This window comes from Vipera berus (assembly GCF_964194415.1).
Source record: "Vipera berus genome assembly, chromosome: 1".
Lineage (NCBI taxonomy): Eukaryota > Metazoa > Chordata > Lepidosauria > Squamata > Viperidae > Vipera > Vipera berus.
The window spans coordinates 49442906-49462453 of record NC_138202.1 but is presented as its reverse complement, the minus strand read 5'-3'; the positions used below and the strand labels follow the sequence as shown (position 1 = coordinate 49462453).

Here is a 19548-nt window from a genome sequence, read left to right as displayed (position 1 = left end):
ATTTATATATTTATTTATAAAATGTATTGGCTGTCTATCTTACTGTAGGGTAACTCTGGGCAGCTTACAGTTACAAATAAGAGGATGAATAAGGAACCAATCTATGGTTTATTTCATAATCCAAATACTGAGAAAACAAATGTCTTGCTGCCTACTTAGCATGCCATCCTTATGACTCCTATGCTTGACTTCCTAAAAAAAAAGCTTGCAGGCATACAATGAGTTTAGAATTCCCCAAATTAAAACCTGGAGTAACTAAGAATCAAGATACTACATTACTTAGTATAGATATTGAATATATACATATATGTTGTGGATACAATCTGTTCTGGATGGAGTAATATTGACTTGCACAGGTCAGATATGCATTTGTGGGTTCTCCAGGATCTGACATGGCTCCTAAAATATATAGAAAGACATAGCTGCAACAGTATTTTTGGAGTTATCTTTCTTCTGCCTGCTGCATCTTTCTTTACGGGAAGGAAGTTTGGGTAAAAAGACTTTATGGTTTCAAGAATCTCATTTTAGCTTATTGTGCTATGCTCAATCACATCTTTGTTCTTCATTAATGTTTGAAAACTAAACTTTATTCTAAAATGCTGGGCAAATTGGGTTTTATAATAAGATTACAATGGTTCTGGTATTACATTGTTTTTCAGTCACAATTCAATTGCATTTATTTTACTTAATAAACATGATTTGGGCATATGGCATCATTTATTAGCTCTCTAATTTTAATTCCATTCTCAAATTTCATTGAATGACTTGTTGGCTTTGGTGAAGAAAGCAATTTTTAAGTTTAATGAAATAAATACAAAAGAATGCTATCATACTGTAATCTCATTTGATATACTTCCTACCAGTAATTTATAATTTTCTATAATCAATTTTACAACATTGGAACAGTTATCTTGATTTTCATGTCTTTGTCCTTATAAATGAGTTTTAGTCTACATCTACCCAGCCACATCCCCTTTTTTGCAGTAACAATATAACCTTTATGGATTTGCTTCAGTTTATACTTCATTGCTTTTTAGTATTTAAACCATCTCGACTTATGATTGCATAAGTATTTTTTTTAAACTCAGATTGAGACTGCCTATGACATTTGGAGCAAAATGAAATAATGAATCTCGTACATGAAGAAACATGCAAATATACTGACATATTCTCTCATAATCAAACACATAAAAACATACAATAATACAACAATTTCCAATTCCTCTGATAATCTCTCTCTTAAAGGCAGTTCCAGGGATTCTCAGGACATCTACTATAACACATATTTTCTTACATGCGTATGAGTAAAGTGAATACATAAAATATCTTATTTTTTCATGAATATAATTTATGAAAAACCCTTTTAGTCATTTTTTTAATTATAAGTCCTTTAAATACTCAGAGATTTATGTGCTCAGGCATCTATTTTGTATGTATCTCTCTCACACACAGACACATAGACACATACAGTAGGAGGGAGGAAAAGAGAAAGAGAGAGAATGGATGGAATACATCCAGAATGATTCGGTTCATAAATTGACATTTATAGTTAGGCAGCATTAAGCTTAGGCAAAAGCATATGCAAGAATGCTACCCTCAAATTCTTGTTACTTTAGAAAAAGAGTCAATGAATGTATAGAGGCACTTTGGGTTAGTTCAAAACTTCTATAAGACAATTGGAATACAACTTTATAGTACTGTATAGGGCAGGGGTAGGCAACCTTGGCTCTTTTATGACTCATGGACTTCAGCTCCCAGAATTCCTGAGCCAGCATGGCTCAGCTTGGAAACCTATCTTTCCCCTCAGCATGGCTGGCTCAGGAATTCTGGGAGTTGAAGTCCATGAGTCATAAAAGAGCCAAGCATGGCTCAGCTTGGAAACCTATCTTTCCCCTCAGCATGGCTGGCTCAGGAATTCTGGGAGTTGAAGTCCATGAGTCATAAAAGAGCCAAGGTTGCTTACCCCTGGTATAGGGTAATGGAATCTTTAGAGATTCTGTCTCCTTCATCTTATACCCAAGAGAATCAATGACAATCTTCAATTTCTTCTTCATGCCTCCTCTTTTCCAAGCTAAGTTGAATTTTATGTAACAGCTGTTGAATACAGTATTTTTTTCTCCAAGCCATCTCTGTCCTCTATCTCCAGAAGTTTTGAACTAATCCAAAGTGTTTCTATACATTCATTGACTCTATTGCACTCTACTGCATCTTAACTGCACCACCAGTAGCCATGTGATCTATAAGAAGCAAAAATTGCTCACAGAAAATAAAACAAGGATTTAGTAGGACATCTGTGGCTTATAAAAGAGATTGTACTGCTGACATCTAAGGAGAGACAAATCATTTTCCTGGTTTTTAGAGCTTTATATTCCTGCCTATCATTTAAGTATTTATTGCAGTCTATACTTTCAATATTTGTAAAGGAAATAGAGGGATTCTTATTCTACAAATGATGTAAGGACTGAATCTGGTAAGATAAAAATCAGAAATTCCCAGTTTATAGCAAATTGTTATATAAATAAGTCTGTGTGACTGCAAGGCTTACTTGAAGAAGGTTGCAGGAAAAAGCCCAGAATTTAAATTCTGAGGCATAACCCGATAGAAGGACTTTGATGTGTCTGCACTGCACAGAAGTAAAGTATGTCCATAGTAGTTCTGTGATCCACCAATTTAGTCACTTCATCAAAGAAGACAATAAAGTTTTTCTGACACCGTTTTTAACAAATCCATTTTGGCTTCTAGAAATAGCTTTGCTCGTTTCTAGGTGCTTGCAAATCCACTGCTTGATTTTCTTTTGCAGGATTCCCAAATATTGATGTCAGGCTGATTGGTCAGTAATTTCCTGGATCCATTTTTTCCTCTTTTTTGAAGATTTCCAGTCTGCTAGTAGTTCTCTGGTACTCCAGGAGCTTTAAAAGATTTTGTTCAGTGACTCTGAGATCACATCTGCCAGCTCCTTCAGAAACCTGGCATGTAATCCATTTGTTGCTAGGGATTTTAATTCATCTAGAGCGAATTTATGGCTTGTACAGTTAGGACACTGGGTTGGAGGTTAGCAAGCTGGTGTTTGGAACCTGAGTGCTGCCATGGTGTGGGACACAAAAGGAGCCCTCAACTGGGTGTGCCCAGGGCAATAGTGATGTCACCAGATAATCCTTTCAATCTGGAAACACCCTGGTGCTTCTAACATGAGTGCAATGCGATCTAGAGTGGATAGGTGTTCTATTACCATTTTCTTACTTATTTTGACTTGTATTTCTATTATATCTTCTATGGTTTTGCTTTTGATAGGTTGGACTATTTTTTTCCCTTTTGCATAAAAATAGATGCAAAGAATGAATTAAGCACCTCTGCTGTCACATTCTTTTCCCTTTAGTGGACCAATTGTTCCCTTGATTTTTTTCTTGTTGCTTACATGTTGAACATGGGTACATGGTAATCATAGGCCCGTTTGAACTAACCCAATTTTCTCGGTTTGTATGATACCATGAACCACATAGGCTGAGTTCATGTAATATATCAGGATAATTCTTTTGAATTCTCCAGTATTTCTCTTTCTTGAAGGATAGAGATTGATTGACTCCATATGCATAATGGAAAGAAGAGGGTAGAAAAACTCACAAAACAATATAAAATAAATAGGAAATCAAACATGTTGATTAGAATAGGTCAAATAATTCTCTAATCAGTATGCCCAGTGGGAAAATACTTCTTCAGTAAAAGAAAAGTATCAGGACATTCTGCCATTGATGGCTGATGAGTATCCATCCATCCATCGTTGCATCATTTTTTGTACATTATATCTAATTTTGTTTGTACACATTAACTATTTATCTCGGGTTAGTGTTATATTTGACATATAGCTCAACTCGAACATTTACAAATGAGTCTTCCAACACATAATTTATATAACAAATAACTTTTATCCAAAAGAGACTAAATATAAAATAAAACTACATTGTGCAAATTATAATGTAATTATAATTATTATAATTATAGTATATTTGAGTAAATTGTGGCCACTGTGCTTATAGTAAAAAAATGACAATAAAAGTTATCGTATCTTAATTGTGTTTGTTGCAATGTTTAATATAATTCAAAAATAACCCTATAAAATTATAATAGGTCTATGAAAATGGGACATATGGATGCTGTAATGGTCTTCCAGTGATGTTCACATACCAGAGTCTTCAATTCCTTATTTCATTTATCTTATGCCTTAGTACATTCTGACAACTTTTTATAAATAATTAGGATAAAATGGCTATAATGGCAAATTTCCAACATGTCGGACTTGATATTTTTTGACCTTAGAAAAAAGTCTCATTTTAAAACTTCCTTCTCTAACAATAAAACATTTCTGAACAAAAAGGCAGAAAGTGAGGAACTTACCCAGAAAAACAATTAAAATAATTCATAATTATTAAAAAGTTTTAATAAATAGAATACTTTATAGTCTAAATTAATTATCTGTGTTGTGCCTTTATTTTTAAAGTAGTAATGTTATCCACATGCTCAGTTTAAATGAAGCCATCTGTCAACTTTGCTGATATATATCTTGATATTCTCAACCTGACATCTTTGTTCCTCTGGATACCTTTGAAATTGACCAAAATGAATGTAGTAGCTTCCCAATATAACAGTTTGTATTAGATAAATTAATATTATATTCAAAAGAGACCATAAAAGCATATTTTTATACAAAGGGGACAGATTTATCAACAACTACCAATATATAATATTGCAGAATGTCTTTTTATTCATTGCCTACAGGTATCAAGTAATGATTCTTGCTAGCTTGCCTATACTAACATTTCCAAACCAAATCAAACAATAAAAGAAAGAAATGTCAATTTTGCTTTCTCCTACTGTCCAATGAAAAGGAGTCAAAGCTCAATTGTATATTGAATTATATAATTCAATATATGAGTAAGCCCTTTGATATTTTTGAGACGAATAAACAGTTCTAAGCACATTTTAAGTATTTTTGCGAAAAATATTAAAAAAATTCAAAAATAGGAATCACTAATAATGCATCAAAGGTCTTCTGGGTCTAAATATACAGCAGATTTCTTTATGTTTTATTAATGGATTCAAAGTCAGCCCTTTCTCTATGATAAATCCTGCTTGAGCAGGATGTATAAAACCTTAGTACCGGTACATTCTAGATTTGGTTAACAAGAAATCTCATATAACATTTATATTTAAATTTAAAAAAATGTTTTAACAGCTACATTCAGTAATGAATTAGGTGTAGAATTGGCAGCAAAATGTATACGATCCTCAGGGCTTTTTTCCTCATAAAACACTCAGAACGGAGTTCCGGCACCTTTTTTGGATGGAACCTTGTAGGATAGGCAAGGCGGGTTGTATGACATGTGTGAGTTCCGGCACCTTTTTCTTATACAAAAAAAAGCACTGATGATCCTTATCTGATTTATGAATTATAGTCATGCAAGCTTTCTTAAGAGAAGCTAGTGGAACACTAGATTCAAAAGCATTACTAAAATGTAGAAGCCAACATCACTTGATTGCTTTATACCATTATGTAAGAGAATCTTTTAGTTAAAACAAGTTGTCATTCCTTACATTGAAATGTTTAATTTCTTTTATCTGAATACAGATAAAAAAGTAACTCATTGTGTTGATTACCAAACAAAGACAATTCAGCTGAGAAGAAAGATGAATGAGACTATTTCCCATCGAATTCTGTCCTTTACTCTCCAGTCTTCCCTGCTGTCCTTGATAAGGCAAAGGCTAATGTAATCACCAGTGCTGAAGTAAGATTTAGCTTCTGGTCCAATTGGGAAGCACAAATGTTGGTCTGGATCTCCAAAATGGCATCCCTCCAGCTTCTAACCAATTCTATCCAATTAAAACAAGCTGCCTGCTTAACTTGTTTAACACTCAAATAACCAGGGGGATTTTAATTTGTAATCCAGTTCAATTAATACATTCAATTAAAAAAGCTACACTCATAGCTGTAAATGGGCAAGAACTATTTATATTAAGAAAACAGCTAACATAGCTAATACAGATGTTATAACATGGTATACAGAGTTATGAGAAGAACTTTAACAGAAGCTTTTGAAATCAATGGGAATGAATCCCTCTGTGAGACTGACTGACCCTGTGTGAACATGGCCCTGATAGCAGTCTACCTCAGGGGTGTCAAACTCAATTTCATTGAGGGCCACATCAGCATTGTGGTTGCCTTCAGGGGGCCAGGTGGGTGTGGCCAGGGTGGGCACGGCCTATTGGGTGGGTGTGGCCTATTGGGTGGGCATGTCCAGGTCTACATCATTTGTGTCAAGGGTGCCTGTGAGGGCCTGGGCAGGAGTGGGACAGATCTGAGGGTCTCTGTCAGAAGGAGGTAGGATCAGGGCAAGTGCCAAGGCATGATCCACTGGAGGAGCCTCACTGTTCCTCTCAGGCCATGCGGTGGGATGGATGGTGGCATGGGCTGCCTGGACCCCTGGGCAGCAGAGGTCAAACACCCAGCCAGACCCTCGAGCACCTGCAGCACCAAGCCCATCCCCACTTCCCCAAGTGGGCGCCCAGCTGCACTTACCTCCTCCTCAAGGCTGCTGCTGTTGTGCTTGCTCTCCTTAGCCAGGTTGCTCATGATGGGCACGAGGACAAAGTCAGAGGTAGGCCCATTCCCCCTCTATGGGAGGAGACTGGGCTTTGTATCCAAAGCTTCTTTAGCAATAGGATGGGAGACCCCCAGGATAGGCCAGGAGGAGGGGGCAAGGGGATGGTGAAAGGGCAGCAGGGCAGGACTAAGGCAGGACTTCCCTCAGACCCTCCCCTCCTCCCTCCCTCCCTCCTTCCTTCTTTTCCTTCCTTCCTTCCTTCCTTCCTTCCTTCCTTCCTTCCTTCCTTCCTTCCTTCCTTCCTTCCTTCCTTCCTAAAAACAGAGTGCTTGGAAAATATTTGAGATGAGGGAACAGAGAAAAACAGGCAAGAAACACAGCTGGGGAGTTGTAACCATGAGGAATGAAGAAATGCACCATCGCCTGGAAATGGACAGCACATGGCTCTCGCCTACTTCACATATCTGGCTTGGTGGGCTCTGGGGGAGGGGACGCCATGAGCAGCATGAGAGTCAATGTTACCTGCACAATGCCACCAAGCCCCCAGCCTGCCCGGTTTCAGCAGGCAGTGGGGCGCTGTCCTCATAGCGCCAAGAGGCTGAGCCAGGCAGTGCAAATCCCAAAAGAAGCATGATGCCACCCAGCCCCCAGCTTGCCTGGTTTCTGCAGGCAGCAGGGCGCTCTCCTCATAGCACCAAGAGGCTGAGCCGGGCTGTGAGAACTCACCAGCTTTTCACCTTGCTGCCTGCTGAAACTGGGCAGGCTGGGGGCTAGGCAGCATTGCACTTCTTTTTGGATTAGCACTGCCCGGCTCAGCCTCTTGGTGCTGTGAGGAGAGCACCCCGCTCGCTACCTGCCAAAATGGGGCAGGCTGGGGTCTGGGTGGCATTGTGTTTCTTTTTAGATTTGCACTGTCCGGCTCAGCCTCTTGGCGCTGTGAGGAGAGTGCCCTGCTGCCTACCGAAACCAGGCAGGCTGGGAGCTGGGCGGCATCGCACTTCTTTTTGGATTAGCACTGCCCGGCTCATCCTCTTGGTGCTGTGAGGAGAGCACCCCGCTCGCTACCTGCCAAAACGGGGCAGGCTGGGGTCTGGGTGGCATTGCGTTTCTTTTTGGATTCACACTGTCCGGCTCAGCCTCTCAGCGCTGTGAGGAGAGTGCCCCGCTGCCTGCCGAAACCCCTCCCTCAGAACCCATCAAGCCAGATATGTGAACTAGGCGTGTGCCATTTGCTGGCCACTTCCAAGCGATGGAGCATTTCTTCATTCCTCACAAAGGGTGACATCTCCCCAGCGCACGCACACAGGGGACGGAGCCAACGCAGCAGGGGCTGGTCCCTCGCTGTTTCCATACAGTCTTGTGAAGTTAAGACTGAATGCGTTTTAGCATAGATGGCCACCACAAAATTGTACATTGGCTCCCAGTTGGCCGGGCCCAAGGCAGCAGGGGCCGTTCTCTCACTGTTTCCAGGATGGCTTCGCAGGCCACATGAAACCACTTTGCGGGCCAGATCAATCCCATGGGCCTTGTGTTTGACATGTCTGGTCTATCTCTTCCTCTTTCCTCCAATAGCTGGAGCAGACTCCTTAAAGGAATACCATATTTCAAACGTTCAGCATTCATGTATTCAAACAATATAAAACTCTGCTCCCTTGGTAAAAATCCTCAAAACAACAATTGGCTTTGCAATGGTCTTATGCAGCAGTTTGTCTAACTCTCTTTTTGGCTGCTTGATCCTTCTTGAAATCTTCCTCCTGGGCTACCTGAGTCCTATTTCTCCCTCTGTTCTTGGCTATGTAAGCTATGATCCACTGTCAGCCAAATACCCTGGAGAGTTCAGTTCCATCAGGAGTAAAGCTTCACACTACCTACACTGGCTAAGTGTACCAAATGATTCAAATCCCTCCCAAGTTCTTTCCTTTCCTTGTAGTTGGCAGGAGGCATATTAGTAGGATAGTTTGCTGCTGAAACAAAACCCTGCTTTCTCCCTTTTACTTATTATTCATAAGTAATTTTTCTCTTAACTGGAAAACTTTGCCTCTTATCATCTTCACTCTTCCCAAGCTGCACTCGCTAAACTAATCATTTCCTCCTCTACCTATTCTTTTCTGTATGTATGTGGTTTTTTTATTGGTCAAGACTTGCACCCGCAGCTCCACAATATTGAATTTTCTTTCTTCTCGGTTTTTGAGGGCAGAATCCTTGTATTGTCCAAAGGTTTCCAGAATAGATTTCTTTGCAGGTTCTGTGCTATCTGCCAGCAGCTCCCTTATCTCTTTCTTCAGTCTCTTATCTAAGTAAGGGGAGAGAAGATAGCATGTATTTTCTGAGGATCCTCTTTCTTCTACTTTTAATTCCCTTTCAGTTACAGACTTACATAATCAGATCCTTAGCATGAGCAAGTTTAACTTCCTTGTTTCCCATGGCAACGTCCTACCAATTTGCATCAGAATTATTCCCAAATCTATTACAACTTTCTGGCGACGATACAATTTTAAAACACACCGTTATAGTGTGAAAGCGAAACTTTACCATAGTAAGAACCAAGAAAAAACAAACAAACATTTGTTTAGCCCTCATTTGTTCTGCTTTTAAACAAACTGTCAAATCATTCTTCTTAAGTCACCCCATTTTTGGAGGAGAGTAAGACAGATTTTAGTTGTTTTAATGACAATTTGTCTGTTCAATTTTTTTTATTGTTACCACTTTGAATGTCATATAGGCAGTGTGGGATCATAAAAAAAGTTAAAAACAAAGGCATTCAGGACACTTAAATCTTTGCACTTTTAAAAAGGCTGGAAAATAAAATGCATCTTCACCTGACATTGCAATGACATTAACAGGATAATAGGCAGGTAACTCTGGAGAACCATTCTACAATTGAAATGATCTCATCAAGATAGCCACAACACTCTCCTGAGTGTTTATATAATAGCTCTAAAAATCAGTTTTACCACAGAAAAGAGATGATGAAAGTACATTTGTTAAGAGTAATTTATAAACAAGGACACATATGCTGGGCTCTCCCATTGTGCTAATTCATGATTTGTTTTAAAGATTGTTTGTTAAATAAGCCATAATGCCCAGCTTGATACCTAAGGTAATTTATAAATATCGCAGCGCAAGGATTTACATATCACATGAACTCAGACAAACCTCATTATCACACCTTAACAGTGAATGATCTAAACCAGGGGTGTCAAACTGCAGGCCCGTGGGCTGGTTGCATCATGCAGAGGCTACACTCACCCCAGCTCCTGCAATGTGAAAAAAGTCGTGATATGTTGTGACACGTCACGTGATGCGGCGAGTTTGACACACGTGATGTAAACAATTGAAGCTAGTCCCATTTTTAGAGATATCATGTAAAACAGAATTGTGCTGCATGTTAGAAGCACTGCCTGCCCCCCTACCCCATTTATGCTCTGTATATAAATAAAGCAAATATTACTCCAAAAAACATTAGAGAGAAAAAGATCATAAATTCAATTTAAAAGAGATATATGTTTTCCCCTTTTAACATATATACAAGAGAAACTTTTTTTCAGTTTCTCCTACTAATGCCAGCAATTCTTGAAATAAGTAGCCTGCAACAAGACTGAACCTGAAGAAAATATCTTAGATCAGCAGTCCCCAACCTTTCATGGCTTGGCTGCCTGGCAGGGGGGGAAGGGAAGCAGCCCGTGCAAATTGTAGACCACCGCCTGCATACATGCATATGGACTGACCCGCCACTCACGCAAATCAAGTTGCATACATGGACGCTAGCCCACCACTTGCACAAATCAAGTTACACATATGTGCCTTGGTGGAGCAGTGGGCTAATGCCTCCTTAAGTAACACCAGCTGCCTGCAATTATTGCAGGTTCGCATCCCACCAGGCTCAAGGTTGACTCAGCCTTCCATCCTTCCGAGGTAGGTAAAATGAGGACCCAGATTGTTGGGGGCAATAAGCTGACTTTGTAATAATGCCGCTTGGGGGAGGGCAAAAGCCCTAATAAGCAGGCATATACATAGAATGAAGGCTATTGCTAAGCACATTTGATTTGTGCTTAGATTGTAAGCCGCCCTGAGTCTTCGGAGAAGGGCGGGATATAAATGGGATTAAAAAAATAAAAATAAAAAATAAAATATGTGCACTGGTTCTCCACCACTCATGCAAGTCAAACTGTACATATGTGCACCAGCCAGCCATTTGCACAAGTTGAGCTGTGTTTATGCATGCTGGCCCACTGCTCATGCAGCCTGGTACTGAAGAGGCCATGGCCCAGTAGTGAGCCACAACCCGGGGTTGGGGACCCCTGCCTTAGATTAATACAGCTATGGCTGGATTTTCTCTTAGGGAATCAAAATAATAATAGCAAAAAATATAGATGTTTCTGTTACTCATTCCTGGTATCTAATTGGTCAACCACATTTTTGCAACCCTGACAGTCCTATAATTGTATTATGGTTTACTGCTGTAGGTTCATTCAGATATTTTAACATGCTTTCCTCCAGTTCACGATAAAGCAAAAAAGTGCACCAGCACAATTTACTGTGTCCTGACCACCAGTCTTTATGATGTACTGCCTCAGTAACCGTGTAGTGAAATGGTGCTATCCTTATATTTTTTTTAATGCAGAACAAGTTAAGGACAGTGATTGGGGCTTCAATCTCTCTTCTTATCATTGTTCCCACCACTACATATTGGGCATGCAAGAGAAGAACCTTTAATCATGCTCCTTCACACCGTGATTGGCTACGGTGGTTAACAGGATTTTGGAAATCAGCAACAAGGCCATTTTACTTCATCACATGTTATTAAATAGGCATCTTGACAGTTGAAAATAAAACAAACACCCTGCAGCACTTTTCAAGTTTGCCCATGTTACACAACTTCCCCATTTATTTCACATTATTCTGGAGAATGAAAGATATGTCAAAATAATGGATAAATCAGTTGTGCATGGGAAGAGGATGGAACAAAGTGACTGTTGATCTCCCTCCCATTTCATCCTGTAGCCTGATCCTTTTTTCCACACACCTCTCTGAATTTCAACAGCAAGATCATCAATACAGTCCATCGTTGCACTTATTGCACTGTAGTTCATTGTGGGGGGAAATGTTCTTAGTGGAAATTTTGCAATCGGTCTTCATAGTCATCTTGCTTCAGTGAGCATGAGAACAAGCAATTATCTTATTCCAAGCAGTGATTCCAGAGTGCAGTGAGGCTGGCTGCAAATAAGAGCAACTGTGATTTCCAAGTAGGAATGGCAATGCTCATACCAATGACAGTATCACCAGTGCTGGAGTGCAAAAGCTGAAGATGTATTTTGAAAGATCTCTTGGTTAACATGTATTAATATGGATTTCGTGTAAGATCTAATGTTAGATTTAGAGGCGCTTCGCAAGCACTGAGAACTTTTTGAATAAGGAGCTCATGAAAGATGCAAGTTGTGCTTGGAAGGTTTCAGTTAAGCACTCTGTGGGCAGCTTTCTATGGAATCAAGAAATAATGTTAGTTCAGGATCCAACCTGGGTTAGTCACCGGAACTAGAAATATTATCTTCTGAGCTTTCAGAGTCATGTTGGAGCTCGTCTCAAGAGATAAGTTCTCTGAGGATGGGCTGCAGCACGAGTCTGAAAGCTTGGAAGATGAAACCTCTGGTCCCGGTGACTGACCAAGATTGGATTCTGCAACATTATCCTGGGGACCCATATCAATATCAGTTCAGCTCACAACCAAAATAGTCATGGGGGAAGTGTCCAACAAGTAGAAGCATGAGGTATGTATGCTGTAGCCCAAAGTGGCCAATAGGAGCTGGATAGGTCCCAGCTTCTAAGTATGCCATCACCACAATTGCCATTGAAACACCATAAATTATGCAAACAGAAAAGCTGTCATCAGGAGAAGAAAAAAAACCCACACCACTTTAACATCAGTTCAGCAATGTACCATGTTAGATGATTTTAGTTAAGGGATGGAGATCACATGAAGACAGTGACATAACGATATTATTTAGTAAATGTCTAGAGAGATACTTTTAAACTGCATCCGGGGGAATATGTTGATAAGCTCTATGTAATCCCTGTTTAAAATGGCATATATTTGTGAAAATAATCCATTAATGCTTGAAAAGTGTCTATTTGTATCCACCTTATCAGCCATTTGTGCACATAGTTGGCCTATTTAGCAAGGGAAGTTTTTCCTGTCACAGGGATAAGATTGATAATTGGGTATGCAAATTCTTTCTCTTTCCCATTCTTCATTACAACTGAAACAACATCCAGTTGTCTTGCTGATTCCCCACATTAACACTTCAATACCATCTTTTTTTCCCTTTTCCTTTTCTTTTTTTGCTGCTGCTCCTGGTATACCAAGTGTAGAGCACACTGTGCAGCAGTGCAAGAAATAACTCTGTGAAGCCCTATAGCTAAATATGATGAATTTCTGATCCCCAGCTGCAGTCAACCAGCATGGATGCTCTGTGCATTGATATGGCAATTCATTAACCAACTCTCCAATAGATATATACTAAATCCTAGTGCTTCCAATTGCTGAATGGAGAGAACTTCTTAATGCTACTTTGATGTGTAAATAGCAATAGAAACTGTAGGCCTGAATTATACCAAGGTCAAGGCTGATAAATTGGAGTAGCTGTTTATGAGAAATAAAGCTAGGTTTTGGAGTGATCCTTGAACTACTATCTCCTTAGGGAAATATAATCAGTTAGAAATCAAAGGTGTGAAATATTAGGTACGGTTGTGTGACATTCCTTAATAGTAGTGTCAATTAAACAAATATTGGAGTTTTGAGGGATCTTTTTTTTCCTCGGCTGCAAATTATAAGCTGTGAAGTATGCATCCAAATATACATATTGTGTGCTACTTAATTTACAGCTGTGTTCGTTAAGGTTGTCATCTTTTACCTGGACATTCATGAGTAGTTCTTTAAATATTTTATCCCATTTTCCTATTTATAAAGAATTCAAAGCACTTTTGTCAAGACACATTCTACCGATCAGTAGGAGATGCTTTTACTGTCACTACCTCTTCATGGTAAGGAAAAGCTTTCCTCTTTGTTTCTGTCTTGCTATGTAAGGAAATATAAATAATAACATAAAATCTGCAGCTGATTTAACATGAAATCTTTGCATTATTATTCTTTTAAGAAACTACTTGAATGTTGGGGAGTCAGGTTTTTGTTCTATACCAGACATGTCAAACACAAGGCCCGGGGGCCGGATTCGGCCTGCGAAGTGGTTTCATGTGGCCCACAAAGCCATCCTGGAAACAGTGAGGGAACGGCCCCCACTGCCTTGGCCCTGGCCCAGAGACCCTCCTTCTGCCAGAGACCCTCAGATCTGTCCCACTCCCGCCCAGGCCCCCATAGGCACCCTTGAGGCGAACAATGTAGAGCTGGCCACGCCCACCTAGTAGGCCATATGCACTCTAGCCACACCCACCCAGTAGGCCACGCCCACCCTGGCCATACCCACCCGGCCCCCTGAGGGCAACCGCAATGCTGATGTGGCCCTCAATGAAATTGAGTTTGACACCCCTGTTCTATACTCTTTTTCCACACATGATATAAACAAATGTATAACAATAGGAAAAAATTGTTCTGAAGTACAGAAGTTAGTACCATTTTAAAAATTCCAAGATACCTAAAGATCAGAGAAATATACTTCTCTTGCTGACAGTATATGAGATTGAAATTCACACATTACATATTCCATGTGGTAAAGGCAGTTATTGCTTGAATATCTTACTGATTACATGCAGAAACCTTGGAGTTCTTTTCGTTTATCACAACAGCCAATTATTCAGCAGAAGAATGCAAGCCATGGAGCTATGTTTATATATTTGCTATAGTTTTTTTTATGGAAACTGTAAAGAAAGTTCTGAAGCCACTTTTAGTGACTTCACTGGGCTGCATAAAAGCAACTAGTCTGTTCCCAAGAAACATTTTCAAAATCAGCGTTTCTTTACACTTTTCCTGTCCTTTTCTCTTATGCTCTCATAGAAATCATCTGCACATAATTATATGTCCTATAATCAAAGCTTCACTTTTATTAGGCTTTAGCATTTCCTACATAATAACATACAATATTCATATCTCCAACTTTTGCTGTTAATGGAATAGGAGTAATAAAACAGAAGTAATTCACTGACCACTTAAATATTGAAGATGCCTTTTGGAGTAAATTAAAGTAGTGCAATTATTGGTTTAATTTATCTCAAGTTTGATGTCTTGATCAGATGATTGTATCAAAGGCTAACCACTATCTGATATTATCTCATATTGTGGGTATGTATTAAGGCAGTGCTATTAATTAGTAAAGAAAAAAGAAACATCAAATTAAACATCAGAACACATTTACAGATTCTTTCTTCTCATATAGTTTATTTGGCAAAGAGCTAATAAATGGGGTTACATTTCACTAAGATGTAGATCTTTAATAACATTTCTGGAATAACATTTTAACACTTTAATTAACCCTTATGATTCCTCTATTTGATATAGAGCTTTGAGTATTGCATCCATTTGCAAGAGAGAAAAAGTGTGATATATACATGTGGAGAATGATCAGATCAGTAAAAAAATGATCTATAAATAGATTTGTATTTTTGATGCATTCATTTCTTGTATATCCAGTCAAACATTGATGTAATTAAATATAGTGCCAAGCTAAGAAATTCTCCTGCTCTTTTTCTCAACTTGATGAAAGAAAATTTGCTTTAGAACTCAGCTCAAAGGTGAAGAGAATCTTGGAGAAATTGTAATGAAGATTGAGGTATCCCTGCACTTATTTATCATCGCTTAAAGTCACGTACTGTAGTGAAATGGGCAGTGCCTAAATTTGATAAATAAAATTGGGGAAAAAATAGTTACAAGGAAGCTGCAGAGTATGTGTACTTCTTTTTTCTTTATATAATCCAGTATCTCTAATCTCTTTATATTTCAAAACTGCAATTAAACTTGAAGAAAATATATCACAAAACAACTCCTTACACTGGGCTTACTTAAGTACCAATGCTCTAATTGTTATTGCTAAGATAGTCTTTTGTTGGAAATCTATTGGATTGTTATTCCTTCTCTCAAATAATGTGGAGAAACCATGGAGTTGAGAGGGACTATTTAGGCCAGGAAGACTAACTCCTCTGCTTAGCACAGAAATCAAGAGTAAAGGAACCTACTGGTGTTGAATGGGACAACTTGGTGTGACCAACTCACACAGAACAACCTGATGTGGGACAATTCAACAATTCAATTTAAGTATTTAAAATATTAAATTTTGTCTTTCACATTTCATTTTGTCCCTCCTTTTACATCCTTTCTTTAATGATTCTATTTCACCATTTCTTCGATATTAGTGTAACTCTTCTCCCATAATGAGTTGTCCCATGGTGAGTTGGCTGTGGTGAGTTGTCCTCCTGCAGCTAGTTGGCTGCAGTGAGTTGATGGCGGTGACATGGCTGTGGTGAGTTGGCCACACTGAGTTGTCTTACACCCAGACTGATGGGTATCTGGTCTCTCTGCTTAAATATATCTAATAGTGGGAACTTTAGATGATCCAGATGTTTTGGTTTTAGATTAATATGAATTTGTTGCTGAGATATATAATGGAATGCCTATACTGATTACTTTTTACTGTTTTCTTCTAGCCCAGGGGTAGGCAACCTCAGCTCTTTATGACTCATGGATTTCAACTCCCAGAATTCCTGAGTCAGCTATGAGTCCATGAGTCATAAAAGAGCTGAGGTTGCCTTCCCCTGTTCTAGCCAAATGTAGTAATAGTAAGAACATGTTATTTCTAAGTCTACTAATCTCTTTTTTGACCTTGTTGCATTAAACATTTATTTATTTTATTAAATTTGAATGCTACTGAATTCACAATCAATCCATGAAACCAATTTGTTTTTAATGCTAAACTAGACCAATCTTTTTATGATTTCACTTTATATAGTGAACTTGCAAATGATTTTTTTTTTATAATTACCCACATAAATTTGCAAGATAATATTTTTGCTCTAAACTTGACATCACTGATTTTTAAATGTAGCCTTCAAATGCTGAGGCACAAGAATAACAACTAAGTATACCCATATATCTTCCATTCAGGCCATTTAAGCACTATGTTAGATCTTATTTGTGTATCAAAAAGTAAAATTAACCTCTTTTCAGAGGTCATTATCTATCAAATAGGAGAAAGCAATCATCAGCTGTGAGTGTGAAATTTCCAGGCTGTTCAGACTTAAGGTAACATAACTGACTAATAGGTCGGTTAAAACTGGTAGGTCAAAATAAAAAGTTATCATGGTCCAAAGTATTACTGAGGCAATACTAAATAGCTTTAAATCAGATAATGCTATCAATTGGGCTTTCACATTCCAATCACCCACAGCTGACTGGTAGTCAGTGCAATACATCCACAAATTTGTGCCATATGTTAAAGGAACATTTAATAACTAAATCCTCCTCCAAGGTTTCCCTATAGGTAGATCTCCCTGTTTTGACAATGAATATGATTTGATGAAAAAGAAATTGAAGGCAGCAATGAGACTTGCTTAGAGGCATTCCTCTGTACCTATACAAGCTAAGATGTTCTCTCTAAGAAGAAATATAAGAAACTCATTAAATCAAAGAAAAAAAGTTATGCTGCTTCAATTTTAGTCACGACTGGAGCTGTCAGAAAAAAGTCATACATTTTGGCACTCTGTAGCCGAAATCCTGAAAGAATAGACATACCTGTTTGATATACCAATCTCTGCTAAGGATTGAGAAAACTATTATCATCACTTGGTTGCCCTCTCAGAACCTGTTGAGAAAGAGTTCTTAAGTAGTGATTTACCACCTACTAAAGCTTCAAATCTTTGGCCATCAGAAAATGAAATCAAATCATATCATATCATAAAAGGCTTGAAGAGGAATAAAGCCCCTGGTGAGGACCTTCTGCCAGCTGAACTATTTAAAAAAAATATCACAACTGGTGCATCCATCTCTTACCATTCTTTTTTCCCCACTCACGTAAATGATATTTGTGATATCCCAGTTGGGTGGCAGATGCAATAAAAGTTCCCACATACAGAAAAGGAAATAAAAAGGACCCTAACAATTACAGGTTCACTATTCTAATTGATAGTGTGGCTGAAGTATATGTGAGGTTCCTCTTGAATATAGTTGGAAGCTGGGTAGCTGAAGAGTGCATTATCACAGAAAAACAAGCTGGCTTTAGACAGAGTTGATCCACTATTGACAATTGATTTATCTTGAACAATCTAATCACTAAAATATGTCAGTAAAAGGAAGCAACTGTTGGCTGCCTTTATAGACCTAATGCTTTGTCTTGAACCATCTAATCAGTAAATATGTCAGTAAGGAGAAACAACTGTTGGCTGCCTTTATAGACATTAGTGCAGCATTTGGCACAGTAAACAGAGAAATGTTATGGAGAAAATTCTGTTCCAAACAGAAACCCAGACTGCTTGCATTGATCAAAGCCTTTTACATCAACATTTGTTTGACTGTGCAGTTTGGGGTTAATGGAGCCATGACATGTGTGACTAATACAAAGGGGTAACACAAGAATGCATACTTGCACTACTTCTATTCAGTCTCTACATTAATGACTTGTTAGAATTGATGAGGGATCCTGAAGTATGGATGCCCAAGGGACTCAATAAATATTGCAATGCCTTGCTACATGCTGACAATATGATTTTATTGTCATATATGCAAGTTGGGTTGCCTAAGTTGTTAAGAAGATTTAGCTCCCACTATCATAACAACTCTCTGGTTATTAATAAATCAAAGTAAAAAAAAATCATGGTTTTCAGAAAACATCACAGCCATAGATACCTATTGGATGGTGAACCAATAGAGCAAATTAACATCTTTCCTTATCTGTGGGTTGTCTTCTCTGGGGCTAGATCTTGCTCCCTCAAGTTCAAAGGAGCTTGCTTAGAACAAAGCATTTGTGAATTTGCTGCTGAAAATTAATCTGAGCAATCCAGTTATTTTAGTCCCAAGTATTAAAATATATAAGGCCGAGAAATATAAAGACTGGGGCTTAAAACACATTTATTTATTTTATTTTAATTCCATTTATATCCCGCCCTTCTCCGAAGACTCAGGGCGGCTTACAAGCTTAGCAGTAGCCTTCATTCTATGTATATGCCTGCTTATTAGGGCTTTCACCCCCCCAAGCGGCATTATTACAAAGTCAGCTTAATTGCCCCCAACAATCTGGGTCCTCATTTTACCTACCTCGGAACGATGGAAGGCTGAGTCAACCTTGAACCTGGTGGGATGTGAACCTGCACTAATTGCAGGCAGCTGGTGTTACTTAACGAGGCATTAGCCCACTGCTCCACCAAGGCAATAATAATAATAATAATAATAATAATAATAATAATAATAATAATAATAATAATAATAATAATAATAGTAGTAGTAGTAGTAGTAGTAGTAGTAGTTGGAAGGGACCATGGAGGTCATCTAGTCCAACCCCCTGCTCAGGCAGGAAACCCTATACCCTTTCAGACAAATGGCTGTCCAGTCTCTTCTTAAAAACTTCCAGTGTTGGAGCATTCACCACTTCTGGAGGCAGGTTGTTCCACTGGTTAGTTGTTCTAACTGTCAGGAAGTTTCTCCTTAGTTCTAGGTTGCTTCTCTCCTTGACTAGTTTCCATCTTTTGCTTCTTGTCCTGCTTTCAGGTGCTTTGGAGAATAGCTTGGCTTTACTCAATAGTATTTGATTTACTTCTTTAGCAAATTTATATAGCCACCCATCCCAGAAAAAGAGACTGTGAATAGCACACAATAATTAAATAAAGCAATACATATTAGAATAGAATATTAAAACTGTAAAACAATCCATCCTGAATACCGTTCAACCTGAGGAGCAGATAATCTAGGATAGGGGTCCCCAACCCCCAGTCCATGGACCAGTACCGGGCTCTGGCA

General features: G+C 38.6%; 1 protein-coding gene across 4 annotated transcripts in view; it reads left to right on the top strand.

Annotated features, from left to right (window-relative positions):
• The window catches only part of NRXN3 (neurexin 3), a gene marked incomplete at its 5' end in the record, with an annotated part of 1312545 nt that overhangs the window by 941828 nt on the left and 351169 nt on the right, over nt 1-19548 (top strand). The window lies entirely within an intron of this gene.